This window comes from Geotrypetes seraphini, chromosome 2, assembly GCF_902459505.1.
Source record: "Geotrypetes seraphini chromosome 2, aGeoSer1.1, whole genome shotgun sequence".
Classification (NCBI taxonomy): domain Eukaryota; kingdom Metazoa; phylum Chordata; class Amphibia; order Gymnophiona; family Dermophiidae; genus Geotrypetes; species Geotrypetes seraphini.
Genome location: NC_047085.1, coordinates 265,209,970 through 265,231,329, shown reverse-complemented (window position 1 = coordinate 265,231,329; position 21,360 = coordinate 265,209,970). Strand labels below are relative to the sequence as shown.

General features: G+C 44.3%; 1 protein-coding gene across 7 annotated transcripts in view; it reads right to left on the bottom strand.

Moving 5' to 3' along the window:
* HMGXB4 (HMG-box containing 4) overlaps positions 1-21,093 on the bottom strand; it is a 125,368-nt gene extending 104,275 nt beyond the window's left edge. For 2 of the 7 annotated variants that reach the window (XM_033929569.1, XM_033929571.1), the window contains exon 1: positions 20,792-21,092. The gene's annotated coding sequence lies outside the window, so the exon portion shown is untranslated. Of the gene's footprint in view, positions 1-20,791 lie in introns of all 7 variants that reach the window. The other 5 variants (XM_033929573.1, XM_033929570.1, XM_033929574.1 and 2 more) reach the window with 4 other exon arrangements.
* Between the last annotated feature and the right edge of the window lie 267 nt (positions 21,094-21,360).

The window sequence follows — 21,360 nt, the reverse complement described above, 5'->3', positions numbered from 1 at the left end:
TGACTTGCAACTATCACAGCACAGTGGCTGTATGAACAAGTCTGGCTTTAAGGTTCATCATTACTTTATAACACCATGACTTCATTATTTGACAAAGCTTACCTTTGGCGTGTTGCTTTCCGTCTATTCTTTCTGTGCAGCATCTGATTCTTTCTCTAGTTAACTAGGCTATGCCTGTGTGGATTTTAGAAACTTACTCTGCACTTGATGACATGTACAACTTGCTTTGCTCTATTTTCATTGTGTTCTCACACTGATATTGTTCACCTTACTTTTATTTTGTATTTTTTGGTGACTTTTATCTTATGGAGACTAATATAAGCTAGAGCCCTGCAGTATTGGAATCTATGATAGTTCTGAGTACCAGAAATCATCTACCTTCTATTCTGGAGAAAGCTGCTTGAAGCTTATTTCTCTTTGCCTGACCAAGAATTAATTAAAAGACGCTCTGGACTTTCTACTTTGTCCGTGGAATCTAATATCTGTACTCATCATGAAGCCTTGATTCTGAAGAAGTTTGAATTTCTACTGAAAACTGCTGTAATCCGTTCACAAAACAGAATCACAGCAATATCAAAGGTCTACGTCCAATTGATCTTCCTGCAGCTAATTATTTAAAAGCTATCACAAAGCACGAGTTTAAACCAGGCCAAAAACTTTACCCAAAGATGCAGGCAAGACTTGTGTGTCAAACTGCAAGATCTAAGCCCTAAATCTGATTCTGACAGTGATGACCCTACCAATGCATCTGAAAACCTCAATGCCAGCTTTTCACCACTAGGAATCTCTCCTCTAAAGATTCAACGGATTAGCAAGCAAAATTCCTTAAGTTATGCTAAACACAAACTCTCTGAAGCCCATAATGCAATTGCAGACCAAATTGCAGTTATTGGTGACTTAACTCTAGCCGATATCAAAGCTGAACCAGAAAGTGGCCAATGTAAAGTGTTCCGACTATGACCTTCTATTGACTGAACTGAAACAGAAGTTGGAACTATCTAGTAATAGGGAGAAAATACAAATTCTCACTCTTGCTCCACACAGCTGGACTATTGAGAAAACTGCTTTGGAATCTGGTGTTTCAACAAGAATGGTTAAAAAGGCCAGGAAGCTGAAACAGCAGGGTGGCATTCTTGCTGTTCCAGCAACAACAAGGAAAATGCTTGCTCAGCAGATTGCACAGAAAGTCCTGGATTTTTATGAAGATGATGAAATCTCTATAATATGCCCAGGCAAAAAAGATTATGTCTCTGTTCGGATCAGTAGTGAAAAAGTGCAAAAGCAGAAAAGATTGCTATTATGCAATCTGAAGGAACTGTACACCACCTATTGCAGTCAACATGGGCCTGAAGTTGGGTTCTCTAAGTTCTGTGAGCTTCAGCCAAAGTGGTGTGTCACAGTCAGTTCATCAGGGACTCATTCAGTCTGTATCTGCACAATACACCAGAATGTGAAACTTATGCTTTCAGCAATTGCAGTTCCAGATGACTACAAGGTTCTTCTGAATAAAACTGTCTGTGATATGAATTCAAAAAACTGCATGTTGCAGCAGTGTGAAATATGTCCTGGGCAGATCCCTCTGGAGGAATATTTTACTGAGTTCTTTGGTGAACATGATCAAGGTGTTCTACCCCAAAATTTTTTCCAGCTGGGTGGCATGAAAAAATAGACAGGTGGGGCGGGGCAGGATGGGGAAATTTGGTGGTGGGGAAAATTAAATATGCACTATTTTTATTAGGTAATTGTTATTAATTACTGTATTTTCCAATGCTCAATATGACTCTCTTTTTTAAGGTTTGACATTTAGGCAGTGTTCCAGTAGCATTTAAGCCACCCTTGAAAAAAGCAATGCAGATCCTCTTATTCTGAATAACTACTGACCAGTATCAAACCTTCCATTTCTTTCAAAACTACTGTACTTGATAGAGTGGTATTGAACCAACTTCAAACTCCATGTTGAATCAGTTAATGCTTTGCATCCCCGGCAATCTGGTTTTTAAGACATAGCACAGAAACAGTAGTTCCTGCCTTAGGGCTCCTTATACAAAGCTGTGAAAGCAATTCTGCCACAGCAAATGCACTGAAGCCCATAGGAATTGAATGGACTTTGATGCATTTGCCATAGGAGAATTGCTACTGTGGCTTTGTAAAATGGGCCCTTACTGAATGAACTCCATAGTTACCTAGATTAGTATTTCACAACTTCTTCAAGCCAAGTACCCCCTAAGTTTAACAAATACCAACTGAGTACCCCAGCCCAAGCTCCGCCCCTGACCCCAACCCCATTATAATAGTACTTACTAATTGTAATGCAATTTCTTCCATTCATTTTTCATGTACACATAATATAATCTTATTAATTCATAATGGTAACCACTAATTTTTTATAAAAGCCCACAAAGCACACTGTATGCAGATAAAATGTTAATTATCATTTATATTTGTTTTATTTTTCAAAGAGGTCAAGGCAGATGACTTTAAAATATGCAATGTCATCTCAGTAACAACTATAGAAAAATAGACAAATATAGTACAAAATATATCCTATATAATAAAACGCTAGCCGCGCATGTGCACTCAACTGCGTGCTTCTGTTTTCCCTGATCTGTGAGATGTAGGTCCGTGGCATTGCAGGAGTGCGCATGCGCGCCTAGGGTTCTTTTCAGTTCGTCTTCGTCGTCGTCTTCGCCCCTCCCCTCCAATCCCCGTTGAGCCTCCCACCCGATTTTCCCTTCTCGCGGTTTGGCCGGCTCCCTTAGTCCCTTGCCGCCGCCGCCCCTTCCCTTCCCGCGGTCGACAAACCTCTTGGCTCCAGCAGCGGCCGCAGAACTGTAAACACGCTGCTTCGCGGCCTCTACTGCCTTGATTTGCTCTTCTGTGTCCCTGATGACATCATCAGAGACGCGGCAGAGCAAATCGGGGCAGTAGAGGCTGCGAAGCAGCGTGTTTACAGTGCTGCGGCTGCTGCTGGAGCCAAGAGGTTTGTCGACCGCGGGAAGGGAAGGGGGTGGCGGCAAGGGACTAGGGGAGCTGGCCAGACCGCGGGATGGCGCGCATCTTCAAAAAAGTGTAGGCGGGAGGCGAGTGAAGGAGTTTCAGCTCAGAGGAATGGCTGGAGGGTGCTGCAGGTGGCCCATGCAGGTAAACATTCTCACAGGAAGGGAAAGGGGGCTGCTTCGGGGGGAAGGGGTGTGCTGGGAGGCAGATCGTTTTGCTTAGGGGGGGAAGACAGAAGGGGGGCCACGGAGAGACAGTGAGGAACTGGAGCGGGAGAGGGAAAGGGTCTGCTTTGGGGGAGGGGTGTGCTTGGAGGCAGATAGCTTTGCTTGGGGGGGAGACAAAATGGGGGGCCACGGAGAGACAGTCAGGGAGGAATTGGAGGGGTAGAGGGAAAGGGATCTCTTTGGGGGAGGGGTGTGCTGGGAGGCAGACAGCTTTGCTTGGGAGGGGAGACAAAAGGGGGGCCACGGAGACACTGTCAGGGAGGAATTGGAGGGGTAGAGGGAAAGGGGTCTGCTTTGGTGGAGGGGTGTGCTGGGAGGCAGACAGCTTTGCTTGGGAGGGGAGACAGAAGGGGGGCCACGGAGACACTGTCAGGGAGGAATTGGAGGGGTAGAGGGAAAGGGGGCTGCTTCGGGGAAGGGGTGTGCTGGGAGGCAGATTGTTTTGCTTAGGGGGGGAAAACAGAAGGGGGGCCTGCTTTGGGGGAGGGGTGTGCTTGGAGGCAGACAGCTTTGCTTGGGGGGGAAGACAGAAGGGGGGCCACGGAGAGACAGGGAGGAACTGGAGAGGGAAAGGGACCTGCTTTGGGAGAGGGGTGTGCTTGGAGGCAGACAGCTTTGCTTGGGGGGGAAGACAGAAGGGGGGCCAAGGAGAGACAGTCAGGGAGGAACTGGAGGGGCAGAGGGAAAGGGGTCTGCTTTGGGGGAGGGGTGTGCTGGGAGGTAGATAGCTTTGCTTGGGGGGGGAGACAAAATGGGGGGCCACGGAGAGACAGTCAGGGAGGAATTGGAGGGGTAGAGGGAAAGGGGTCTGCTTTGAGGGAGGGGTGTGCTAGGAGGCAGACAGCTTGGCTTGGGAGGGGAGACAGAAGGTGGTCCATGGAGACACTGTCAGGGAGGAATTGGAGGGGTAGAGGGAAAGGGGGCTGCTTCGGGGGAAGGGGTGTGCTGGGAGGCAGATCGTTTTGCTTAGGGGGGAAGACAGAAGGGGGGCCACGGAGAGATAGTTAGGGAGGAACTGGAGGGGGAGAGGGAAAGGGGGCTGCTTTCTAGCACCCGTTAATGTAACGGGCTTAAACACTAGTAGCAGATATAAATTCTCAAAACTGACACATTTCAATCACTAAATTGAAAATAAAATCATTTTTCCTACTTTTGTTGTCTGGTGATTTCATGAGTCTCTGATTGCACTTCCTTCAGATTGTGCATCCAATATTCTTTCTTTCTACTTCCTGCACGCTTCCTCTCCTCCATTCCAGAGCCAACATCTCTCTGTCCCTTCATGAGTCCAACTTTTCTTCCTCTCTCCTCCACCGTCCATTGACAACATGTCTCTCTCTCTCTCTGTTATCTCATTTCCTCCCTTGTTGCAAAGGGAGTGGGGAGAAATCCAGAGTGCATCTATCTTAGTCCCTCTACTGCAGGGGTCTCAAAGTCCCTCCTTAAGGGCCGCAATCCAGTCGGGTTTTCAGGATTTCCCCAATGAATATGCATTGAAAGAAGTGCATGCACCTAGATCTCATGCATATTCATTGGGGAAATCCTGAAAACCCGACTGGATTGCAGCCCTCAAGGAGGGACTTTGAGACTCCTGCTCTACTGCCACATCCAACATTTCTCCCTTCTTTTCCCCAGTCCAACATCTCTTTCTCTCTGCTTCCTGAATGCTTCCTCTCTTCCAGTCCTCATCCCTTCCCCCAACCAACATCTCTCTCTCCATGAGTTCAACTTTTTATCTGCTCTCTCTCCCTTCTCCTGAGTGTGACATTTCTCCTTCCCTCCCTATCCATCTCTCATTCTCCATGAGTTCAACACTTTCTGCCTCCTGCACGCTTCCTCTCCTCCGGATCTCATTCCCTTCCCCAACCAACATCTCTCTCTGTCCCTCCATGAGTCCAACTTTTCTTCCTCTCTCCTCCTATTGGCAACGTCTCCCTTTCTCTTCCTCCTCTGTTATGATTTTGCATCTCTCTGTTCTTCCTCAGGGTCTCCCCCCACGCCCACCTCTTGTCTCTTCTGTCTGCACCTCCCATAGTCTAGCACCTGCCTCATGTCATAGAAACGTGATGGCAGATAAAGACCAAATGGTCCATCCAGTCTGCCCCTTTGGTCCAGGCCTCAGTCTTTCTTCTGCTTACAACCCCACCCCTTGCAACCCCCCCCCCCCCCCCCATGTCCAGCATTTGTTCTCGTTTCTTCCAGGTCTTTCTCTGCCTCTCTCTCCTTCCTTCCTCCCTCCTTGGTCCAGAATCTTTCCACTTCTCTGCAGTCTTTCTCTCTCTTCCCTAAGTTCAACATCTGCCTCCCCCCACTTTGTTTCAGGTTTCTCCTATCTTCCTTCTGCTAACATTTCGAGTCCTCCCACCTTTGTTCCAGATCTTTCTGTCTCTCTCACTCTCTTTGACAATGTAATATTATATCTCATCATGTCCTTGTTACAAGGCCCAGAATTGGACTAAGGTCATTCTCTTAATTCATATAAGCTAGGCACCTTCCTCAGCTAGTAACAGAAGATGAGACCAAGAAAAAAAAAAATGATAATGCTGTGAGCCATTCATTCTCCACCCCCCCCCCCAAAAAAAAAAGCAAAAGATAGAAATTTTCAAGAAGGTATGCCACAAGTACAGAAAATCCCAACTTATAGGATAACTGAAAATCAACTGGAGTTTATGGCACAGTATCAGGAATTAAACTGAATAACTAGGTCTTCATATTCTGTTTCAAATGAAAACATTACAAGATACAGTACTCATTCGGGGACCGGACTCCCCTCCCCGCAAATCCTGCCATCTCTTCTCTCCTCATCTAGCTACTCTTAGACCTATCTCGCAAGGTAGCACGTCAACTGAGCGCAAGACAAAAGCGCTCCAACAAAGCTGCGCCAACAATTCCTTCCTTTGGAAGGCCAAAACCGCTCAGTTAAACTGCGCGCAGGACCGGACCTTGTGGCAGTAGATACTTTGCAGTGGTGGATTGTTTTTGTCCTGGACCTGGTGGCGGAGGTTACTGTTTTTGTCCTGGAACGATCCCACTACTTTCCTTCTCCAGCAGCCCTTCACCCATACCACAATTTCTCTCTCGCTGAGGTGTCCCGCCTTGCCGGAAACAGAACTGGCGTCAAAGGAGGGTGGGTCACTGGACAAGAAAAGCGGTGGGGCGTGTTGTGGACGAGCAGCTCTAAGAGCCAGTTGATTGACTGGCGCATGCCTGTGGCAACCTCCACCTGAAGCCAGGTGCTACTTGTAGCCGTCACCAGCCACACCCAAGTGCAAAAAAATAGCTGATGACTTTTCATGTTGCTGCATCAGTCCGGGCAGAGATACAATGCCGAAATGACAGCTGGGTGCTCGCCTAAATTAGCTAGGCTAAAACACGCTAGGGAGAAAACTGAAGATGATATCATTGAATTTAAGCAGTGGATTCACACTGATAGGGATATACTGGAAACTCGACAGTTATCCATAGAGGACTTCACTTCCGAATTAATTGGAAAAATTTATAATTTGGCCAGCCACCATTTTATTTCCAAGGACCAAAATGCTTATCTGAAGGAACTGAAAGCAAATATAAAGGAGGGGTATGCTATTTTTTTGATGGACTTCGCTGGAATTTATTCCTTCATTGTTCAGGATGCAGTACAGGGGTTTCACTGGGAAAATAGCCAAGCAACATTACACCCCTTCGTTATCTACTTCTGCAATCCAGATATCCAAAGCCTATGCATGATCAGTGACTACTTGTGTCACAATACTATTCATGCATTTTTGAGGAAGCTTATTCTGCACCTGAAGGAAGTCTTGCCTGTCTTAAGCCATATTCGCTACTTTAGTGATGGTTCTGCTGTGCAATATAAAAACTTCAAGAATTTCATTAACCTCTGCAGCCATGATACTGACTTTCAAATTACTGCCGAGTGGAACTTCTTTGGCACCATCCACGGCAATCTCCATGTGATGGGATTGGGGGAACAGCCAAGCGTTTAGCTGCCCATGCCAGCTTACAACGCCCTCTCAATAACCAAATTTTGACACCAAGGGATCTATTTGAATTCTGCGATAAATCTGTCTCGGAAATCAAATTTTTCTTCATTGCAAAGGAAGATATTGAAGCAATAAGACCTGCTCAGGAGCAAAGGTTTAGTATGGGCCACACAGTGACTGGAACAAGAGAAAATCACCATTGACATTGCTAGACTCTGCATTAGCAAAATTTCAAATGACATCAGCTCATTCATTGCCAATGTCTTAGAGTCTGTACTGATCCTGAACATGTCCCTACCTTTCAAGCATCCAGCTTTCAACCTGGATAATACTTAGCTTGCATATATGATAATTCTTAGTGAATTGGTCATGTATGTGAAATTTCTATGGAAGAATGTGACATCCTGGTTTATTTTTGGCATCCACAAGGTCCTGCACGGTCATTTCACTGATCTCCACGCAAAGACATATGCTGGATCCCTGAACAACATATTATTGCAGGCCTTAATGCACCTATAACCACTTCATCAGGCAGAGAGTACACATATCCACAAGCTATTTTGGCAAACATTGACCAGACTTTCAAAACCATGTGCAAGAAACTGAGTTAAAAGTTGAATTTATGCGATTTCCTGATCTTTGTCAGTATGTATGCGCACTTTAAATAAGTGTGGTTTTTGCACTTTTCCTTTTTGTCTTTAATAAAGCTTAGAAATTTATATGATATTATTTGTCTATTGGGAATGTCTTTCAGACAATGGATCAATAACTGATAAATATGTGGTGTAAGTGTATAATACACTTGTCATGATCTTCACGACCACTGACAGTGGGTATATGAAAATGCATGGATACAGGGAAGGGGATCATAAAACAGTAACAATCTGAACTTAACTGTGAAACTTCATGTACCTTGTTCATTTGCATACAACATGGTTTGTGTTAAACTGCCTCTTTTCATTTAAAAAAAAAATCTTTAATAATTTTAATACAATAATCTCAATACCACACAATTAACATTAAATATAATTAATAAGCTTAATAAACTAATAAGAATAATACATCATATGGCTACCCTACAGATTTCCAAAGAAAGAACCAATGAGATCTCCGCCCATGAGGATGCATGGCCTCTAGTGGCCTTAATAATAATGTAAAATTATGTCCTACCTGTTAATTTTCTTTCCTTTAGAAGTAGCAGATGAATCCAGAGACCAATGGGATACCTCACATCTACCAGCAGGTGGAGATAGAGAAACTGATTAACAGGTGTACTTATTTGCTGGCACTCCTCTTGTCTCATCAGTATAGCTCCTTGCCCAAGCACATTTAACCATCAATAGGTATAGCATGTAAAAAACTTCTTTCCCAGAACACATCGCAACCAGCAATGATACAGAATATCATCATTAAGAACACCCAATCACTAAAAGTCGCACCCGAAAAACCCGACGACCAAATACCAGAAAGGGTGGGGCTCTGGATTCATCTGCTACTTCTAAAGGAAAGAAAATTAACAGGTAGGACATAATTTTACATTCCTTAGCAAAGCAGCAGATGAATCCAGAGACCAATGGGATGTAGCAAAGCAATCCTTAATCTGGGTGGGGAGCAAATGTCGCCTTCGCAATGACCGAAGCATCAAAAAACCCCTACCGCATGTGTCCGCACATCCATGCAGAGCCGTGGAGAGAAGGTACTCTCGGAAGACCAGTTAACCTTGAGACAAATCACCTCCAAGGCACAACCTCTGGGCCGAGCCCATGAAGCAGCCATCGCCCCAGCGGAATGGTCACGAAGTTCAATCGCCACCCGCTCTCCTGCCAGCAGGCAAGTATAAAGAATGTCCTCCTGGACCATTGAGCGAGGTAGGCATCGGACGCCGCCATACGCCTGAGGCGTCCCTTGAAGAATCCCAACAAGGAGATATAAATCACTAACAGTTGTAAGAAACCGAGTTCGCGGAGAACGCTACATACGTTTCAAAAAATGCAGTGAATAAAAGTACTGCCTCCACTATCTCCTCCCAGGAAGAAGGAAGGAAAAGCGAGCATGATGTAAAGGAAAGGATGACACCCCCCTAGAAAGAAATAGTGGGACCATCCGAACTGACCCCCATATGACGGAAATAAGGAATAGGAATCCCCGTTGAATAAGGCCTGCAACATCGCAACTGCAAAACTGAAGCCATGGCCACAAGGAATCCCATGGTCAACCGCACGGCTCCCTAGAGTCCCAAAGGACAAGGCTAAAATGAAGCCATCAGGAACATAGAAGAAGTACTTGAATGAATTACCCCAAACCGGGCTTTCTAAGAGACGCATGAATATTCCGCCTACTGTTTAGGAACTGAACTACAGGAAGCTGAGAAGTCATCGAAGGGCCCTATACCTAGTTCCTGTCACAAGCCAAGAATGGCAGATGAAGCTGAAGGGAATTGAACGCTATGCCATCGGCAATATACCTGTGCTAAAAAGGCACTCAGGAAGGGTGCAACTGTTGAGAAGTATTCAAGAAAGGACAAACCTCCAAAAGGAAGCAGAAGCCACAGGATAAGACGTCTGTAGCGCCTGGATAAGAGAAGAAATAACCTGCTTCTCATTCCCTCACACGCCAGTGAAGCCTCGCTCCAAAGTTAGGTCGTAATACCAAAGTAGTATGAATATCCATGTTGATCTCAAGCAAGGAGAGCAAAGCCGGAGATAAAAGGAACTTCTTAGTCCAGCTGTCTAAAGGCTCATCAGATCCACATAGCAAGGATGGCGCAACCAAGCCAGAGATTGTACAAATACTGTGCCCCGAAAACAAGCTTGAGATGGCAAATCCAAGCTCTCATCAGCCAGGGGAAACCACTGAAAAAGAGAAACCAGAGGTGAGAAAGAGGCCACACTGTTACCCCCTTTAACTCCCGCTTCCTGTGCCCGCCTAAGAAGCTAGGAAGCATGGAATTGTGAGACGAGGCCATGAGGCCAAGTTCCAGGAGATCTCACTTCCACAAAAAAATGGAACGCCTGAGCCAAAATTCCCAACATCCAGGATGTGGAAGATATCACTATCATTAACGTCTACACTTCTAGAGCGTACACCGTGCTGTACACTAACATCTAATAAATGGGCCATGCTCAGATTTCGCAGAGAGAAAGACTAACCAAACTCTTTTCCTGACCTGAGAAATGATCTGCCACTAGAATAGAAAGATGAGGGTCCACCCATCGAAGTAGACCAACTACTGTACTTGGCAACTGAGTACATCACCTACTGCCCCAGCTGCAGAGAACTACCCCCATCATCATACTGACTGAAAGGGTCCTCAGCGGCATTCCGGAAGAATGGTCTGAAGTTCCAGAAAGGAAGCTTGACCATGCTCAAGAGTAGAAGAAGGAACCAGTATTAAGTCGCCTCTGAAGACCCTACTCCTGAAGCTGAGGATGGAAGCCACCGAGCCCCCCAATCTGACAGGCCTGAATGGTCGGTGGTCAAGAACTATTCCAGGAAAAGACCGAGGTATGCCCTGGAAAGACAATCTTGCTGAGCCCCCAATTCATACAAAGCTATGTAGGCGAAGAATAGCAACTAATAGGAGCTCAGAGTGACCGAGAACCACCGGAACAAAAGCGGCTGTTGAGCCCTAGAAGGGAAAGCAAGCCGAGGTTCCCAGAGGGGATAGCCAAATAGATGCTAGAATCTGAACAGAATCTCATCCTCTTAGCCATGGTAAGCGAAGAACGCCCATCTGAGATCGAGACCCCACACTCAAGTCTCTGGAAAGAAATACATGTCTCTCTCAGAAGAAGAACCGCATCAACCCGATATACCTATAAAAATTACAGGAAAAAAAGAGCACTGCAAATTTGAAGATGCGCATGTTAAGAACTGAGGAAAAGATACCACCCACTTCGTGTCAGTCAAAAGACCCGACTGGAAGTCGTCCGAATCCAGTAGGCAGTCAAGCAGAACTCAGATAAATAGTCTGACAGTGCCAACGAACCCTAAGGTAGGCGAAATGGAATGTGCCAAAACCGAACGCGCTGCTCCAAGAGAGGCAGGCAAACCTAGTGCTGACTCAGAGTCCATAGAGAAAATGTAAATATCTTCCCAGGTTGACTGCAGAAATGGGTAACCCTGAGAAACTAATGCAGCCGAATGTAATCCAGCCTGCCCATAGCCCCCGTCTTGGCCACCCACTATTAAGTGGTACCCTAAAAACTACAATAACTGTCCCGAGGACCAGCAACACTTCAAAGAGACACGCAAAACAGAGAGACTCCATGACGAACTGGAAACGTGAGGAGGATGCAAAGGAAAGACAAGGCGCACCAGGCGTAATCCAGAAGCAGCCTCCGCCTCTCCAGAGAAACGAGCTGTACATGGCCGAAAACAGACCAGGTTACCACTCCAAAAGAGAGCTTAAGGGGAGAATCAATTGGGCATACCGTGCCCGCTACCCTACGAACTCGCAAGCAGAGGATCTCGTCCATAGGGATCAGCAGCCACTTAGCCCATGCTTCTAGAGCGGAAGGCCGTCTAGCTTTTTTTTTTTTTTTTTTTTAAACTAGACTTGAACCCTCCGCCACTTCTTTTGGAGACATATCAGCTCTACTCCTTAGCTGCGGCCGAACCTCAGTTCCTTGTTACTAACCTAGCACACAACCCTTGCGCCACCCAGGTTTTCACAGACAAGCTGGCCCACAGCAAGAAGAAAAGAACCATCAGGCCTCAAGAGAGACCTCCAACTCGGAATTCCTGCATACTACCCTGAAGAAACATGTCTAGAGCACAAGCAGGCGGACGCAGTACACAGGCAGAAGGCCTAAGGAAACCTCCAACATCGCCGCATGTTATCGGAACCCCGAGTGAAGCAATGAACCACACGAATGATACACTGGCACGCCCTTGCCACCTACTCCACCTTGCTGTTCGCCACCCATAAGGCAGCAAAACCAAGCGTAGGCAGCCAAACTCAGGGCAGAAATTGAATGTGTAAATGCATAGGTATATAAATGGACAGCCCCAAATAACAACCAGCTGCCATTTCTCTTTTTTTTTTTTTTTTTTTTAAGAGAAGCATGTGGAATAACACCCCAGCAAATTGAGCACTGCCATACGGGGCAAAGCTGATTTCAACAGGGCTGACGATTCAACCTAGCACCCCAGTACCAGGAAAATCGTTATAGCACTACCAGATACCAGCCGCGTGGTTCCAAGGCACCAAGCAGAGGAAAACAGACCCCAGGCAGAATCCTTACCATACAGTCACCCTGAGAGATAATAGGATAGGACTATACCAAGATCCTTAAACTCCCTGCTGCTGATCTCCCTCAGTGGCAATTTGCCTGTATCGACTCAGTGCAGGGAGAAGCTGCAGCTGAGAAACCAAGCATGGGTCTCCCACTCCAGCCACCTGAGGCACAGCCAGCAGGCTCCTCCAGAACAGCCGCCGGAGAAAAACTCTCACAGGGAATCAAACTGATCCGGCAACAGCAAATGTCACCCACAGCCGCATCAAATTGTATTACCCACACTTTTTTTTTTTTTTTTTTAAAGAAGAAGAACAGGGAGACTGCGGGGAGCGCCGAGAGAAGTCAGCTGCCGAACCGACTCCGAGGATGCAGCGGCGCCCCCGCCAGCATCCGAGTCTTAGCGCGAGTCTCCTGCTCGCTGAAAAGGCACCGGCTCCGCAAAAATGTCCCTGCGTGCAACCGGAACCCCACCGCGACCTATGCCGGGTAAACGGCAGCTGAAGGGAACAGGCCGGAAACGGTAGGGCCCTCCCGACCAAACATTAACACAAGCCCGCGTCTCTCGCGCGCGGGAAGGAACCGGCTCGGCCTATCGCGCCCCATTTTGAAAGTTGGAGCCCACCAGGCGAAAAAGAAATCTCAAACACGAGCGAACTGTCCCAAGTGCAGTGAGTCAGAAATAAATAATCAAGGTGGCGAACCACGCAACTGCACAGCCGTAGGTTCCACAGAATTCACAACCCACAGAACTCAGGACATCAACCAAACCCTGCAGTTCCAAGATATAAACCACAGTTGAAATACACAAAAAGAAATACTCACAACCTTGTCAGCAGGGCTGGCAGACGCCGGCAGATATCGGCCGAGCCCCACAGGAAGGGCCCAAGCATAAGGTAGGTCTCTTTCTTTTTTTTTTTTTTTTTTTTTTATTATCAGGGAAAGAAGAAAAAAATTAGAGACCAAATTAAACCCTCTATCATTGGAGGGAGGGTGAGGCAGGGACAAGGGGGGGCCCAAGTGTAACCTCTAAAGTCGGCACCATCTAGCCAGACACCCCTATCTCACTGAAGAGAAAAATCTCAACAGGAGAAATAGAATGGCAGTCTCACTGAAGAGAAAATCTCAACAGGAGGCAATAAAGTTCTAGTCACAGCCAGAATCCAGGAGCTAGTTGAATAGCGACTTCCACCTGCTTGGAGATAGAGAATACTGATGAGACAAGAGGAGTGCCAGCAAATAAGTACACCTGTTAATCAGTTTCTCTATCTCCACCTGCTGGTAGATGTGAGGTATCCCATTGGTCTCTGGATTCATCTGCTGCTTTGCTAAGGAATAGCTTTATTTATATCCCATCATACCTTTTCAGTTCAAGACGGTGTACAAGAGGTGCTGTAAGAACAGTGAGGTAACATCAATTAGATATGGGAAAGGGTAGATAGACAGTTAAGTGGCGAGGGCATAGAGGGGGTGGGAGGAAGGAACGAATAAGAAGAGGTAGCTGTTGAGCAGATTTGAAGGTTTAGACAAATTTGTCGAATAAGTGGGTTTTAGTGATTTTCTGAATAAATGGTATGTTAGTGAATTCAGAATTAGGTCACTTAAGGTGTTGTTCCAGATCCCTGCTTGAAAGGAGTGTTCTGTTGAGGAATCTTTTAAATCTGCATCCTTTGGGAAAAGGAAATGTGAACAGCAATGTTCTGTGTGAAGAGCAGAGTTTGTCCTGTAGGATGAGGTGTTTCAGGAGGTAGGTGGGTACGGTGCTAAAAAGAGTCTTGAAGCAGAGGCAGTCGAATTTGAAGATTATTCTGGCCTCGATAGGTAGCCAGTGAAGTTTCTTGTAGTATGGGGTGATATCGGATTTTTTCAAGCCAACGATTAGTCGAGCAGCCGTGTTCTGGATTAGTCTCAGTTTCTTGATGGTTTTTTTTGTGAGATCCTAGATAGATTATGTTGCAGTAATCCAGTGAGTTTAAGACCAGAGACTGGACCAACAGTCTAAATTATGCGAAATCGAAGTATGGTTTTAGCCTCCGGGATCAGTTGTCCCTGCAAAATATAGGCTGAAGCAATAGACTCCTTAATGCACTCAGGAATAGTGGCCTTGAATGCCATCTCACCCTTCTTGTGCCCTCCAATTAAAACCAAAAGGCAAACCAAATGCCAAACTCCTCAGTTCTACGCAAGTACATCTTTCAACATTCCCTTAACATCAGATTTTGTTCCTCTGATCATCTGGCTTCTTCCAATTTAGGCAATGCTGTAGACTGGTTGAGACAAAAGGCCTCCATTACCTTGGAAGAAAGTTAGGCACTGACCGAAGAACCAGGAAAAGCACTAGGAAGGGCTCCTTGCACAATAACACCTATAAATCCAAATTCTAATGAGTTAAGAGAGTATTTCTGGTTGCTGTCTTGTCAAGGTAACATCCTTAAGCATACTTCCTGCCAATAGTTTAATGGGTGGCTTAACCAAGACCTGTAAAATGAGATTGAGATTTCATGGAGGAACTACTAGATGACAAAGCAATTTGTGACCACATCTGGATGAGAAGTCAATGTCTTACCCTTTACCAAGCCAGCACCACAATCTGCACCTTAAGCAATACTAGGGTCAATCTCTTGTCCAGATCATCCTGTAAAAAAACTACGATATCTGGGATCACAAACCTCAAGGGTACAATGTAGTGGTGTCCAAGCCAGGCCTCAAAAATATGACACACACTGCCGTAGGCCGAAGACACAGAAGTTCTTTGCAAGCACAACATGGTCAAAATCTCCTATCCAGAATAACCTTTCTTTCTGAGCCTTGCCCTTTCAAAGCCAAGGTATAAGACAAAACTGAAATGGGTCTGTCATCCTCACTAGTTCTTGCATCATTATGTCCCATTATGGTTCTCCAACATCAAGAACCATAATGGGTCCCCCGAAGTCAACACCAGATTTCCATTATCACTGCCTTCTCAGTCAATCTAGAACTAGCACCACTAGAGTTCGATCTTTTAGAAATCCATCCTAGAAGTGGCCATAGCAGGAAAACTCAGAAGAGTATGGAGATTGGCCCTGACTAAACCAGGGCATCTTTGCCCTCCACCTTACTATCCCTCTGTGACTGAAAATCCTGTCCACCTTGGCATTTAGGGCTGTCATCATCAAATTCATCACAGGTACACCTCACCACCTGACTATCAGGATGAAAGCAACCCCGCTCAAGCTCCATTTCCTGGGATCCAGAACATTTCTGCTCAGAAAATCCGCTTGAACATGGTCTACTCTGGCCACGTACAACACTGCACTTTTATTCTGCATTTACCTTATGAAAGTTCCATGTGGAGAACAACAAGATTTAATCAGTACAGCCTACAGAGAATGTACCAAGTTTATGTTTAAGCTCTTAATCACTCAAAAATTTACTAAACAAAAAGTTTCAAATTTCTTTTTAAAAACAGAATACTGGTAGTTTGCTTTTAATTTAATGGATAGTGGTAGAGTGTTCCATAACTTTACTGCCTGGTAAGAGAACAGAAGAGAATGAATATATTTGTATTTGATGCAAACAACTAAAGGAGAAATTCAGCTAGCTCTTTCTCAAGAGGGAAATGTCAAGATTTATTTATGTATTGGGATTTATTAACCGCCTTTATTACCAAATATGCACTATGATTATACGAGGGGCTACTGAAAAGTTCTCAGCCCAACCAAGAAGAGAATGATGTGGAGACATGAAACCTACAAATTATTCCACACCTTTCTTGACATTTTTCATTTCGTTTCATATCATTGTCAAGAAAAGTAGAATAATTTGTAGGGTCCACATCATTCTCTTCTTGGTTAAGCTGAGAACTTTTCAGCAGCCCCTTGAAATGTCTGAAGTCTGCTCTTTGAAAATCGGAGGGCACTCAGTAAGAATGCCATAACTTTTTTTAAACAGCTTTGTCCATACTTAGTGTGAAAAAAAAAATTAAATTTGTAGTGCAAGGGGACAGAGAGGAGTTGAGAAAAGTCCGTATAGGCACAGAGCATCACCATGACCCCCCCCCCCCCCCCCACACACACACACAATTTATCTTAAAATATGCTAAAAATTGTGCATGCATCAAGTGTCAGCAGTGGACAGCTTACTACAGCTGCTGTTGCTGCCTGCAAAGCTATGGTCGATAAAGTTCAGAATGCCTTAGAGGAACTTTTTAGCTACCAGGGATTGGGTATCCCCTCCACCTCAGGTACGTTTAACTGTGGTAGAGGAGCACCAGGGTGGACTGCCAAGAGGACATTGTGCCCATTCATTTTGGCAATCGGCTGAAATTTTGGGTGGGATCTGGCTATGACACTTTTATGAGGTCTTGGAAAAGCCACCAGGACAGCAAGGTAGCTTACCATCTCCAAACAGGGTAGGGAGTTTGTGTGATTCTTGTAGCAGTCCACTACTAGCCAGTAACTACGAATAGGTCTACGAAGTCAGTACATCAAACTTTTGAAAGATTCCAACTCTTCTATTTTTCTACTATCCGACTCTGAATCCTACTGATATGTACTTGGCTTTAATTTTTTTGTCCCCACAAGGAATCCTCTCTAAAAATCACACTCTAAATTCATTCTGACATTATGTTAATGTAACAAAATAAAACAATATGAATATATAATATAATTTATAAATATATCTAGAATTTTATTACTAACATTATGAATTCATTAAAAAATATACACACACAAAAAATAGACAAACAATGTGCTTAGAAAATAAATATATATCAAGACAAGCAAAGGAATTCACTCTATTCATTGAATGATTATATAGTTCATAAGTCACTTAGCTCAAAATAAGTCAAACTTCGGCTTGAATAACATGTGTGATGAAACCAGGACGACAGGTGAAAATCCTAAGCCATCCAGCAGAAACAAAAAACACGCACAGAAAAAGTGCAAAGAATTTGTGTGCAATAGGTCCAAAAATCCTCAAAGTTAATAAAGTGCAGATGCAAATTCAATGGGAAATCCAACAGAGTTCCAAAATAAAAACGCAGAACCGACAATACAACCCGTCTTCTCACACCTTCTCTCCTCCTCAACACAGGCCGTGTTTTGATAACTTTCTTTATCAAGAGGAAGAACTATGCTGGAACAAAATAAACAAGACGCAAAACCACCAACATAACTATGATAAACCAACTTATCAGCTAACAAGAAACAAAAAAAGATAAACCTAAATAAAGGCAATCATACCGGGCAAAAAGTCGAAACAAGGTATACCAGAAGCAAAGCTTAGCTTGCAGTCGCCACGCAAACGTCATGACAACAGAGAGAAAGCGGAGCATTAAATAGAAGCTAGCATAATGAACTCAAAAGCAGCTAAATTGGTCTAAAAAAGAAATCATAAACTAGAAATATCAACTTAATGAGATACCAGCCACTCAATCTTTCTATTTAGACCATTAGGTATAACAGTGTGCCAAGCAAAAATCAAACGTTGCTCCTGGTAGGTAAGTAAACAAGAAATATCCCCCCCAGAGGTGATAACAAACTGTTTAAAAACACAAAACCGCAAATCAGATAACAAATGATTGCACTGAACCCCATGGTCCACCAACGGAGCGTCATTTTTAAGTGTTCTAATGCAACTGAGATGTTCAGCAATGTCTCGCTCTTTTAGTTTGACCAATATAAAGTTTCTGACATGGACAAAAAAAATGCCATATACTACCTGAGTGGAATTACAATCCGTTTTTTGGTGTAGAGTAAAATGTATATTAACATTAGGAATGAATACACTATCAGTGCTCATTGAATATTGACAATACCTACATTTTCCACAGGGAGTATGACCCAATGCATCGTTGACAGTAGAAATAGAAGCATGGTATTTTAAACGATCCCCCAAATTTTTACTCCGTTTAAAAGCAAATCTGGGTTTGTTTTTGAATTCTGAGTGATAGCCTAATAGATGCCAATGTTGAACACTGCATTAGAACACTTAAAAATGACGCTCCGTCAGTGGACCATTGGATTTAGTGCAATCATTTGTTATCCGATTTGCGGTTTTGTGTTTTTAAACAGTTTGTTATCACCTCTGGGGGGGATATTTCTCATTTACTTACCTACCAGGAGCAACGTTTGATCTTTGCTTGGCCACTGTTATACCTAATGGTCTAAATAGAGAGACCGAGTGGCTGATGTCTCATTAAGTTGATATTTCTAGTTTATGATTTTTTTTAGGCCAATTTAGCTGCTTTTGAGTTTATTATGCTGGCTTCTATTTAATGCTCCACCTTCTCTCTGTCGTCATGACGTTTGCGTGGCGACTGCAAGCTAAGCTTTGCTTCTGGTATACCTTGTTTCGACTTTTTGCCCGGTATGATTGCCCTTTATTTAGGTTTATCTTTTTTTGTTTCTTGCTAGCTGATAAGTTGGTTTATCATAGTTATGTTGGTGTTTTTGCGTCTTGTTTATTTTGTTCCAGCATAGTTCTTCCTCTTGATAAAGAAAGTTATCGAAACACGGCCTGTGTTGAGGAGGAGAGGAGGTGTGAGAAGACTGGTTGTATTGTCGGTTCTGCGCTTTTACTTTGGAACACTGTTGGATTTCCCATTGAATTTGCACCTGCACTTTATTAACTTTGAGGATTTTGGGACCTATTGCACACAAACTCTTTGCACTTTTTCTGTGCGTGTTTTTTGTTTCTGCTGGATGGCTTAGGATTTTCACCCGTCGTCCTGGTTTCATCACAGATGTTATTCAAGCCGAAGTTTGACTTATTTTGAGCTAAGTGACTTATGAACTATATAATCATTCAATGAATAGAGTGAATTCCTTTGCCTGTCTCGATATATATTTATTTTCTAAGCACATTGTTTGTCTATTTTGTGTGTGTGTATATTTTTTAATGAATTCATAATGTTAGTAAGAAAATTCTAAATATATTTATAAATTATATTATATATTCATATTTTTTTATTTTGTTACATTAACATAATGTCAGAATGAATTTAGAGTGTGATTTTTAGAGAGGATTCCTTGTGGGGGTATATGCGTTTATTTGTGAATCCTTCTGTTGTTTTTGAATTTATTTTTTTTTACAAAACTGTAGCGCAGGTTTTAGTGCTGGCCGCAGCGGTAACAGCACCGATGCTCACCGAATTCATATGAGCATCGGAGCTGTTACCACCATGGCTAGTGCTAAAAACCAAGCTACAGTTTTATAAGTGTGTGTGTGTGGGGGGGAGGGTGTTAAGATAATGTCACAAACAGAAGTTAGGAAAGCGACAAAAATCTATACTAGCACAACTAGTCTATTGTCCCTAACAGCACAGACCAACAGCAGAACCCCCCCACTGGCAGCCAGGCTGATGAAAGAGTACAATACTGTATTAGATGTTCTAGGTGGAACTTCAATCTTATGCTTCTCAACACAACATGCTTTTAAACATTACATTTTTGCTATGTGCATGTTTCACATATAAAAAACTTAGGCTAAAAGCCAATTTGAAAATGTATCACTCTTCTGCAGGTAAATATGCACATTGATAGTTCTTTGAGTCTGTGCGACTGCCAAGATCCATTGATGGCCCCCCCATCATCATCATCATTCTGGTATGGTTCCACTAGCTCCTGTCTCTCTCTACCCAAGCTCAGGACAGAAAGGAGAAAGTGGGTGGGAGAAAAAGCAGCATGCTTAAAGGACGCTTCTCAATAAACAAAGGAAACTAATTTGGAAATGCCAAGCTCCTTGAAGTTACTCCTAATGAAAAGTCTGAGCACAGGTATGGTAATGTCATTTGACACACTGACACACACTGGTCAACAATATCACAGCCTTACTATACATGGGGAAATATTTGGAAGATCCTGTTCAGCTCTTTCAGATACAAAGTGGCCCCGACTAAAAAGTTAGTGAAGACCATCGATCTATTGTTTTGCTTTGGCTACAGCTACTGGTTGCTTCTCCTCCTCTCCCAAAACTGCTGCCTTAAGCCACAGCTAATGGTTGGCCCGTCCTGCTCCAAATCTCACAGAGGAAATAAGCTGCACATGGAGCTGCGAAACCCCAAGCGGGCATCGGATGAACTCTCATGAGGACGAGGCGGACTCAAAACCCCACTTTGCGGTACCCTAAACAAGCAACCGACTCTTGCTTTCGGCTCTCTCGAGCTTCCCTTCCCCGGGCAAGTCTCTCTCTTTCACACACAAAACCAAAAAGAACCAGGCCGCTATAAGCTTCTGCAGAACGACCAGCAGACAAGCGAAGCCCGAGAACCACTGTTTACAGTCCCCACCCTCTTCCTTGGCTTTTCCACTTTTTTAAATGCAATTCAACTTGTACATAAATTCATATGGGAAGATCACGCAGGTTTCCTTACTTATCTTGAAGACGTCTGAAGCCAGCTACTCGGGAGAACCGGTTTCCTTCCCACAAAAGAGACAGTTTATTCTAACACCTTTGCTCGCTAGCCCCTAAACTCCGCCTCCAAGGTGGCTGGCTGCCACACAGAGACCTCCACACACAGCACACCCAAACCGGTTGGTGGCCGCGCCAAACAGAGGCTTGGAACACCCCCGAGAGAGAGAGAGGCGGCTGGAGTATCAAAACGAGGCTCGTTATGCACTGAGAAAGGCTAGTGGAGCACCAGACTGAGGCTTGGAATGCACTGTGCGAGTTCGAAGACGAAACCGAGGCTTAGAGAAAGCTCTTTAAGTGGCCCCCAAACAGCCGCAGCTCATAACTATTTAAAATGTCTCTCAACTGGCCCGCAAAGGTAGCCCCAAATTGGCAGGAAACTAGCCCAACTGGCAACTCTACTCCCAGTGGTGCCGTTTTCGAAAAAGACCTCAATAAAAATCAACGGAGGTTGTGACGCAAAGGGGAGAGGAGGGGGGGTAAAAGGTAATGGATGGAGTTACGAAATCCTCTTATAAAAAAAAATTAAAA